General features: G+C 42.1%; 1 pseudogene; it reads right to left on the reverse strand.

Annotated features, from left to right (window-relative positions):
- Positions 1-5,875: 5,875 nt before the first annotated feature.
- LOC118617046 lies at positions 5,876-7,421 on the reverse strand (annotated as a pseudogene).
- Positions 7,422-9,169: the final 1,748 nt, after the last annotated feature.

Raw genomic sequence — 9,169 nt, forward strand, 5'->3', positions numbered from 1 at the left:
TTTGTTCATCCTTCTCTAACATCTGAGGTCTGTACAAATATTAAGCTTTTATCCTGAGAATGCTTTTTCAGATTATTGGCAGGAAGACCTGGTCTGCCGTATTACTGCAGATGGCTATCTCTAATTCACCAATAGTTATTAAAGGCTCAAATCATGAGATCTTAAATCCTTCCCCTACTTTATCCTTTTTTTATTTGTAAAAGGCTTCTATAAGAATTACTGTACATGCACAAAAAGGCCCCATTTAGAAAATAGTTTGTGAATCCCCATTCTGTACAGTAATGGTCCATATAACTGTATTAAGTCAGTTTTCTTAATAGTGAGAGTGCCTTTCTAGTTTTCGAGAAATCTGCCCCTGCTGAGATTTGAACCAGGTACCTCTGGATCTAAAAGCATTTGCTTTACTCTTTAGATAAAGTAAAATCTCCTTAAAGGGGGGATGGGGAGATCTCTCTGACTTTGGAGCCATATCTTTGACAATTTTATTTTATTTTTTTCTGAGGAACTTTCTTTGTATCCATCCTTTGTTTTATCTGTCCCGGAATTCTTTTTTTTATCTGATTATTTGGTTAGCATTGGCCTTTAAGAATATGAATATGAATCTCCACATCTAAGACTAGTATTTAAACATCTGATAATGGCAATGTTGCTAAGCTAAATAATCTGTAAATGTCAGTTCTCAGACTTGGGCTGCAGAATCTTTAATATTCTTTCGCCTTTAAGAGTTCATGAGTTTAAGTTATTTGTGTTAAGTTAATAAATTTCTTTTTCTATGAAAGAAAAATAACGCAGTAGTCTGAACGTGATATTCTTTGTATATTTCTTGATGATGGCCATTTTGCCAACAAGGCTTCTAGAATCCTGTTCCTAAAAACATACTGTGGTAATTAAATGAAAGTCTGATTTTCTAAATCCCCTCTGAGTTTCATTATATACACACTAGCCGAGGTCTAATGTCCTGCAATTCGAGATACAGCATTCCAGCATTTTTTGCAAATCTCATCATATTCAGTAAGGTTCAACAAGAGAAATATAAGAACTTAAGAGCTTTTGTAAAATTTGCTTATTTTAGTCTCCAAACTAGATTGTGTTCCAAATGTTTTCTGAACAAAATAGAATGTGGAAATCTTTAATAAATCAGATGGTGTAACAGGTTCTAATGTCACAGTAACAAAAGTGGTTTTTCTCTCCTCCTTTGTCATAGCAGAATTCCACTCCAGATTAATAGCAGAATTCCACTCCAGATTAATAGCAGAATTCCATTCCAGATTATAATACTCACAGGAAAGCAGGTGTCAATCCTTAGTTGCTCTTGTTTCATCATTAAAATGCCTTAACTACTCACAATATGTCAGTGCTTTAGGGGACATATAGAGATTAGTTCTTGCATAGAAAAAAAATGTTTATCTAAGGATGAATTGGACACATTGCAATTACTCCCACTAGAACCATACGTATAACAAAAAGGGTTTGGGGACAAAAGAGAGAATTTAACAAGGTATATTTTCTTTTTGTTACATTGTCAACCCTAGTTTTTTACCCATAACTCTCCAAGGCCAAACTGGTGACAATCTAGATCTAGATTTGGCAATTTATTCAAGATCAGAATATGACAAAATCTTGTTATTTAACAGGATCTTTAAAAACCAAGGGAGCCTGTGTGGATTCTTTTTTGGATGATCAACTGCAATCCAGATTTAAATTCTTGGAGTCACCTTATATTTGTCCTTGAATGAAGTCATCAGCGATAGCTAGGACCTCAAATTTCAAAGCCGACCTGAAATCAAGCTGTAACGTCTTTGTATCAGAAAGTAATACCAGTTCTCTACTAGATTGGAAGATGAATATCTAAAAATAAACAGTTTAATTATACATAGTTTCTTTAGTGTCAGGCACAGTTAAATATAATACAGGTATATAAATAGCCAGCAAAGTGCTTGCAACATAGTAATCATTCAATAAATATTTGTAGAACAAAAGTTCCAAGAACTGTGGTAAGAAAAACATAAACTATGATCCCAGGCCACAGGAAAATGAAATTAACATTTGAAAACCAAGTAGATTGATACTTGAGAAATATGGGCTCTGAATTACTGCTTCCTTACCTAGTCTTTACATGTCAAAAATAGTTTTCTTTCAAGGCCAATGTTAGGCCGCTTTTTCAGTTTTAGGGGCAATAAGAACGATTCACTGAAAGTTCCTCAACTGGTTCCTTCCATTTGAATTGTTTTCTGAATAGGAAAAAAAAAAAAATGTTTAAAGGTAAGTTCAAAATTTCGGTAATAGAGATAAAGGTCTTAACTGCTTTGTTTTGCTAATTAGAAAATTACAAGATTTACTAGTTCCTTTGTAGTTTCTCTGGGATGTAGATGGGAAGACACTGGATGCCTGAAGGAGGTCAAAAAAATATCACGGAAATAATGCAAGAGTGCAGAGAGGGAACGTTACATTTCAGAATTCTTGCTTCTGCTTGAAAAAAGTAAACATAAAAGTTGTGGACAATTACTTTAAACAATCTTGAGCACTCCAGTTAAGAAGTTTGGTCATATATGTATGTATGTGTGTGTGTGTGTGTGTGTATATATATATATATATATATATATACACATATATATATATATATATATATACACACACATATATATATGATTGTTTTTCTGTAGGTAGAATAAACATCAGGATTGCATTCTCTCCAGCCTGTGATTATTGATTGCTTCTTCAAATAATTTCAATGTAAGCAATACCTTTCTTTTTCATCTTAAATTCTTTATTAAAGATGAATAAGTATCGCAAATGTGTTCTACAGAAAGATGAGGAGAGATGAAATTGCAATTTAAATTCGATAAATGATTGCCTTCCGCTGTATCTTCTTCTGGTGCCTTGTGCTCGCGTCTCCGCAGGCCTGTACCCTGGAAGGGGGAGAACCCCTGGGCGCCACCGGAGGATCCTGTCCCCCCTCCCTGCTCCACCATCCTCAAACTTCTCCACATTCATGTTTCTCTGCTCCATGGATAAAATCTCAAGCAAATATTATAACATTTCCTGGACATTCTTAGATAATAAGTCTTCTAATCAATTTGGCAGAAATAAGTTCTCATCAGTATGAGGAAATGTCTCTACTAGGGGAGCATTAAAAAATAACCACAACTTTACATAAACTCAAAGCTTCTCCCCCTTTCCAGGTTGGTACTGCTTTGGACACAGGGCAAAACAAGAAGATGGTCTTGGTTGGCTTTACCTTTGTTCCTTATCTTGAACCCTGCCATCCTGTATCTACCTCCCTTGCTAGTGGAGGGTTCTAATCCTTACACAGATGGAGTGAGGAAAAGGAGGAGTTAGAATCAGTAAAGATCTTCTTTGATGATGTTAATTTAATCCAATCATGTTCTTAGGACAGACACCCTGATTTCTTTTTTTTATTATTTATTTATTTATTTATTTATTTATTTATTTATTTATTTATTTATTTTTTATGAATTTTTATTTATTTTTATGTTACAGATATTTTACCTTTTCACCCCATTGGCACCCCCCACCCCACCTCCCCCTCCACCCTGTCCCCGGCTTAGTTGTCCATGTCCATTGATCATGCATACATGCATATAAGTTCTGAGGTTTATCTCTTCCCACCCCCCACCCCCCATCCCCTCTTCTGAGGGATGTCAGTCTGTGCCCTACTTCCATGTGTCTGGGTCTACTGTATTCCTCAGACTGTTATGTTCATTATATTCCATATATAAGTGAGATCATGTGGTATTTGTCTTTTTCTGCTTGGCTTCTTTCACAATGCTCAACATCACTAATCATCAGAGAGATGCAAATTAAAACAGCAATGAGGTATCACCTCACACCTGTCAGAATGGCCGCCATCAACAAATCATCAAACAACAAGTGTTGGCGAGGGTGTGGAGAAAAGGGGACTCTAGTCCACTGCTGGTGGGAATGCAGACTGGTGCAGCCGCTATGGAAAACAATATGGTGCTACCTCAAAAAATTAAAAATTGAACTTCCATTTGACCCAGTGATCCCACTGCTGGGAATATACCCTAAGAAGCCTGAAACACCAATCAGGAAGAATATATGTACCCCCATGTTCATAGCAGCACTATTTACAATAGCTAAGATCTGGAAACAGCCCAAGTGTCCACCAGTAGACAAATGGATAAAAAAGCAGTGGTACATATACACAATGGAGTACTATGCAACGGTAAGAAAGAAAGATCTCTTATCCTTTGAGACGACATGGAGGGACCTGGAAAGTGTTATCCAGATTTCTAATTCTGATTCTCCCGGAGGGAGAGCCTATGTATTCACTGGCGAATACTCTGCTGAGATCCTCTGACTGGAGGTATCTAATGTGAAGAGGCTTCTACTGGGCTAGCTGCTCACAACCTCAATGCTCAGGGAAGGCCCATGCTACACAGACTCTCCCCATCGCTCCAGGGGTCTCTCTTAGCAAGGTCCTTTCGGGCTGGCTTGTGTGTGGCTCCCTCTCACATGGTCCACAGGAAACTCATGCCTTCGCTTCTGACCTATGAAGTTTTCTCCCAGACCTCAGCTCTCTGCTGTCCTGCTACACAGACCCTTCCAGTCACAGTCTTTAGCCTTTTAATTTCTCATGTGTAGCTCAAAAGCCACCAGATTCTAGAGGACACGTGCTAAGTTCCCGGCCAGTGGTCCCTTCACATTTTTGCTATCCCCACTTTTCCCTCAGGGGGAGGAAAACTTCAAGATGCTTCTCCAATTCTTTGAAACAGCCATTTGTCATAGCTCCTCTAATTTCTAAGAATTAGAAAACTGTTTTTAAGTACCTTCTTTTCCAAGGCTTGCGTAAGTGACCTACCACCACATTTGGGGGTATTTCGGCACTTAGAATACTTATTTCCTACATATGGGGTCTTGGCTAAAACTAAAAAAAGACCTTACTTTATTTAACATCCTGTTATGATGGTTGGTAATTAACTTAGCATTTTTTTCCTATTGGAGACATTTATCATGAAAGTGAGGCTGTTGCCCCTCCAAAGTTGAGATGTTAGGGGAAAGAATGAGATCAATTAGGTAAGAAAATATGACCCAATGCACCGCATGTCACATTTTCACTGCATCTCTATTCATTCATATTTCCAGATGAATATTCACCTCAATTAAGATAACTTTAACCCCATTATTTGTTCTTCACCTAATTTCATACAAGTTCAGAGACAAAGACCATGCTATTCCCCAGACCTGGGTTTTTGTGTCTGTTGTCTGTCCAGGCGGAGGGCCTGCCTTTGTCTGGCCTAAGTGTGGGTGTGCAATGCTCAGCAGCATCTCCGCTATAGTCTCAGCCTCGGACGAAGCCATGTACTGGGAGTCAGAAGCGATGTCTCTGCTCACCTTTCAGTCAGGTCTTGCAATTTAGTCCACTTTGGAAGTGGTCTTGTTTTCCTTTCCATACATTTAGCTCCTACTGGTAGAAAACATATTATAAGATGGAAAAATAATCATTATGAAGCATAGAGAGCTTTCAGCCATTTCTTTAGACACATATCTTTTTTTTTTCTTTATTGATTTTAAAAAGAGAGAGGAAGGGAGAGGGAGAGAGAGATGGAAACATCGATGAGAGAGAACATCTATTGGCTGCCTCCTGCATACTCTCCACTGGGGATCGGGCCCACAACCTGGGCATGTGTCCTGACCGGGAATCGAACCGGCAACCTCTTGGTGCAGGGTCCACGCTCAACCACTGAGCCACACCAGCTGAGCTAGACACACATCTTAATAATAGCAACTGTTCATCACATTATGAAGCAGAAGGGATTAGTTTACTGCGGCATAAGAAGTCCTGCCAGTTTCTAGATACCCAGATAGTTTCTCTGGGACTTTTCTACATTGTTCAGGCCTCAGGGAAAAGCAAAGCCCCTCCCCCAGGCTTAGCAGCAAACACACTCTGTTTCTCGGGTGCTAGGTGTCCCTCCTCTGGAAATGAGCTTCATGCACATTTGCTAGAAAACTGGGCCGCTTGTCAGTAGGCACAGCTGATACTGGGCAAGCCCCCCATCCTGCTCCAGTGAGTCAGGACCCTGGAGCCCCAAATGTCCCACAGATGTCCACCAGCTGGCCCAGCTCAAGGAAGCTGCGTCCGGGTATGTCCCACAGCTCCCACGGCTCTGGTCACTGATTCCCCAGCAGCTGGACCACGTTGTTGGGGCCTCTTCACATAGCGTCTTAAACTGGACATTTGTCCAGTCTCGCTGCACATGTGCTTCGCCTGCAGTAGAGTTGGAAGAGTGTTTGGGCTCAAGATGTGTGTTCAGAGTTCCTGAAGGCTGATTCCCAGACACCTGCAGACCTCCTCAGGGCCGTGGGGTTCGGAGTGGAGAGCATCCGCTGTGATCACAGCATTTCTCCCAGACTGAACCCTGGGTGGCCCGCACTCCCCCGGAGGCTGAACTTCATCCCGCTGTGAGCTCTGTACTCAGCCCGGAGCCGCGCGGCCGGCAGGCTCCATCACTCCGTGCGTAAGACGGACGCTGCTGCCTCATCCATTTCCACGCAACTGTCATGATCACAAACACTGCCTCACTTGGGCTGCCCATCAGTGGCCCTCGGACGACTGACCTTCATCAACATGGCAGTTCCTTCTTCTGCAAGAAATTGCACAGGCTGGTCCATCCCTCCTCCGTCGGTGCCAGTAGGACGCTCACTCTCGGCACAGGTTTCTGCAGGTTCCTCTTGGACCGATCCACCCCGAACCGTGGGTGTCACCAAGCCAGCACGGCTGACTGAAGTGCGGAGCTGGAGCCGCCAGACGTGGGCGGGAGGATGCCACCCACCAAACAGTTCCTTCTGGTTTGGTTTCTAAGACCCCGTGTCCCTGAATGTCTTTACGTTCACACGATGCATCGTTGCGCCATCTGAGTTACTGATGTCAGAAGTGAAGTCCGGGCGCAAGGGATCTGCTGGCCGATGGACAGAGGGCATTGTCACAGCTGTTAACGCAACGTGTTTTATAGCCACGGGAAGAACAGAATACCCACAGCTATCCATACGCTTTCCTTTTAACTTGCTTTTGCCAAAGTTAAACAGGACCACACTGATATCTCCTCTATCATCTAGGACACCAGCTCCCACAGGTCTGGAGTGTTTGGCAGCCAGGCCAGAATGTGGAGCTGCTCTTCATAGCACCCGGAGGAACCGCTACCTGAGTGGCGGTTTCCACGAGGGTTTCTCCGCGGGGAACCCTGTATAATCATAGGCCTGAGGCCCGCGTGGACCCTTTGGTCAGGGAGCTGGCGTGGGGAGAGCCGGGCCGAGGCGATCCGCAGGCCGTCCTCCTCGGGTGCTTGCTGAGGGGACAGCGCTGCCCACCAGCAGGACTCCCCAGTTGGAATCTCAGGGGCCCCGGGGCAAAGGAACCCGAGGCAACGCCAGTGAGTCATCCGCGCTCAGCGCCCCGCCGGAGGCTGTGGGTAAGGCAGCAGGGTGGATGTCCTCACCGACTTCCATTTCTGAAGAATGTTGGGAACTTCAGGAGGAATAAGGAGAAATAAGACATGTACAGAAAGTTAATATGGTATATAATCTGCGGGGTGTGATTCAAATACTCAAGACAACATACCCAGCAGCCCTCGCCCTCCTCGCCCCCTTCCAAGGGCCCTGCTTTTGCCTCTGACTTGGTTCCTGAGCTCATTCCTTCTAAGCCCACTTCCTTTTTATATATATAATTTTTTTCTGTGAATATTGAGAGACTCACTTTCGGCTAAGACAGGTGAGACACTCAGGACTTAGAAGGAATTCCTTTTCCTCCGTGCCTTGAACAGGTGCTGGGAGGTTACCTAGGAGACGCGTTATGCCCGACGCAGGAAGCAGTGTGGATATAGTGAAAATATTGGGGGCGCAGTTTCAGTAAAATCTTGTTGTATATCCTACATGAAAAAAGAAACAACGAAAAACGAAGGCTTTAGCCAGACTTGGGAGAGTCATGAATGCCAGGTTTATAAAGATGAAACTATATTCAATTAGGAAAATATGTAAGGGATGGTATTGAAATTTCTGAGGAAGGAAATTGTGTACCTGGGTCAGTTATTGAGATTGGCTAAATTGGTAACAGAAAAAGTAAAATAAATAAAATGCTTGGAAATGGAAACTAGAGTAAAAATTTATTTAAAACAGTGATTTAGCCCGGCCAATGTGGCTCAGTGGTTGAGCGTCGACCCTGCACCAAGAGGTCATCAGTTCGATTCCCAGTCAGGGCACATGCCTAGGTTGTGGGCCTGATCCCCAGTGGGGGTTGCAGGAGGTGGCCAACTCATGTTTTTTTCTCATCGATGTTTCTATCTCTCTCTTCCTCTCCCTTCCTCTCTCTCTAAAATCAATAAAGAAAAAAATATATATTTTTTAATCTTTAAAAAAACAAAACAAAAAAACAGTGATTTACTCAAGAAGGAATGGATTATGGTGGGAAGAGATGAGAGGCTGGCGTGGGAGATAGTTCTGTGGCAGAGCGGATAAGACTTGAATGCCGATTTGCCAGAGATTAGAAAGGGAGAATAGTTATTATGACTTCAGGGCTTATAGCCTGAAGGTGTAATTATCCAAAATAGGAAAGAGGTTCCAATACAAGAAATACCCGATGACATAAAATCAGGTTATTTTTTTATGTTCACAGGGGAGAGCAGTCACAGGCTGGAGGAATGGTTTAAAAAAGCCTTATTTGAAAGCTTTGGACATTGAACAAGAATTCCTAGTAAAAATGTGAGATAGATGGAGATGTATGATTAAAGGGCTCTGTTATTTGCATCAAAGTTTCCTAATGAAAATGTGCTCTTACAGATTAGTCTGTCCTTCAGACAGTACCCAGGGTGATCAAGAATAGAAAGAACGAAGGTTTGGTTTCACTTAAGATGATATTTAAGGTAGCTCAGCCTGAGCAGGAAGAGACTTTTTCAAACATGGTCTATTTATTTTTCTTTTTCAACTTATGTTTAATGAACAAACAGTACAATTCACTATTTTTGGTGTACAGTTCTAAGAATATTGAGAAATTCATCAAGTCATGTGGCTACTACCAAAGTCAACATATGGGACATTTTACCACCAAAGTCACCATATGTTACTCAATGTTACTTTTGTCTTTATTAATCAGCCCCGCCCCCTACACCTAACCATTGGCAACCACACACCTGCT

Source organism: Molossus molossus, unplaced genomic scaffold, assembly GCF_014108415.1.
Source record: "Molossus molossus isolate mMolMol1 unplaced genomic scaffold, mMolMol1.p scaffold_m16_p_5, whole genome shotgun sequence".
In the NCBI taxonomy this organism is placed as follows: domain Eukaryota; kingdom Metazoa; phylum Chordata; class Mammalia; order Chiroptera; family Molossidae; genus Molossus; species Molossus molossus.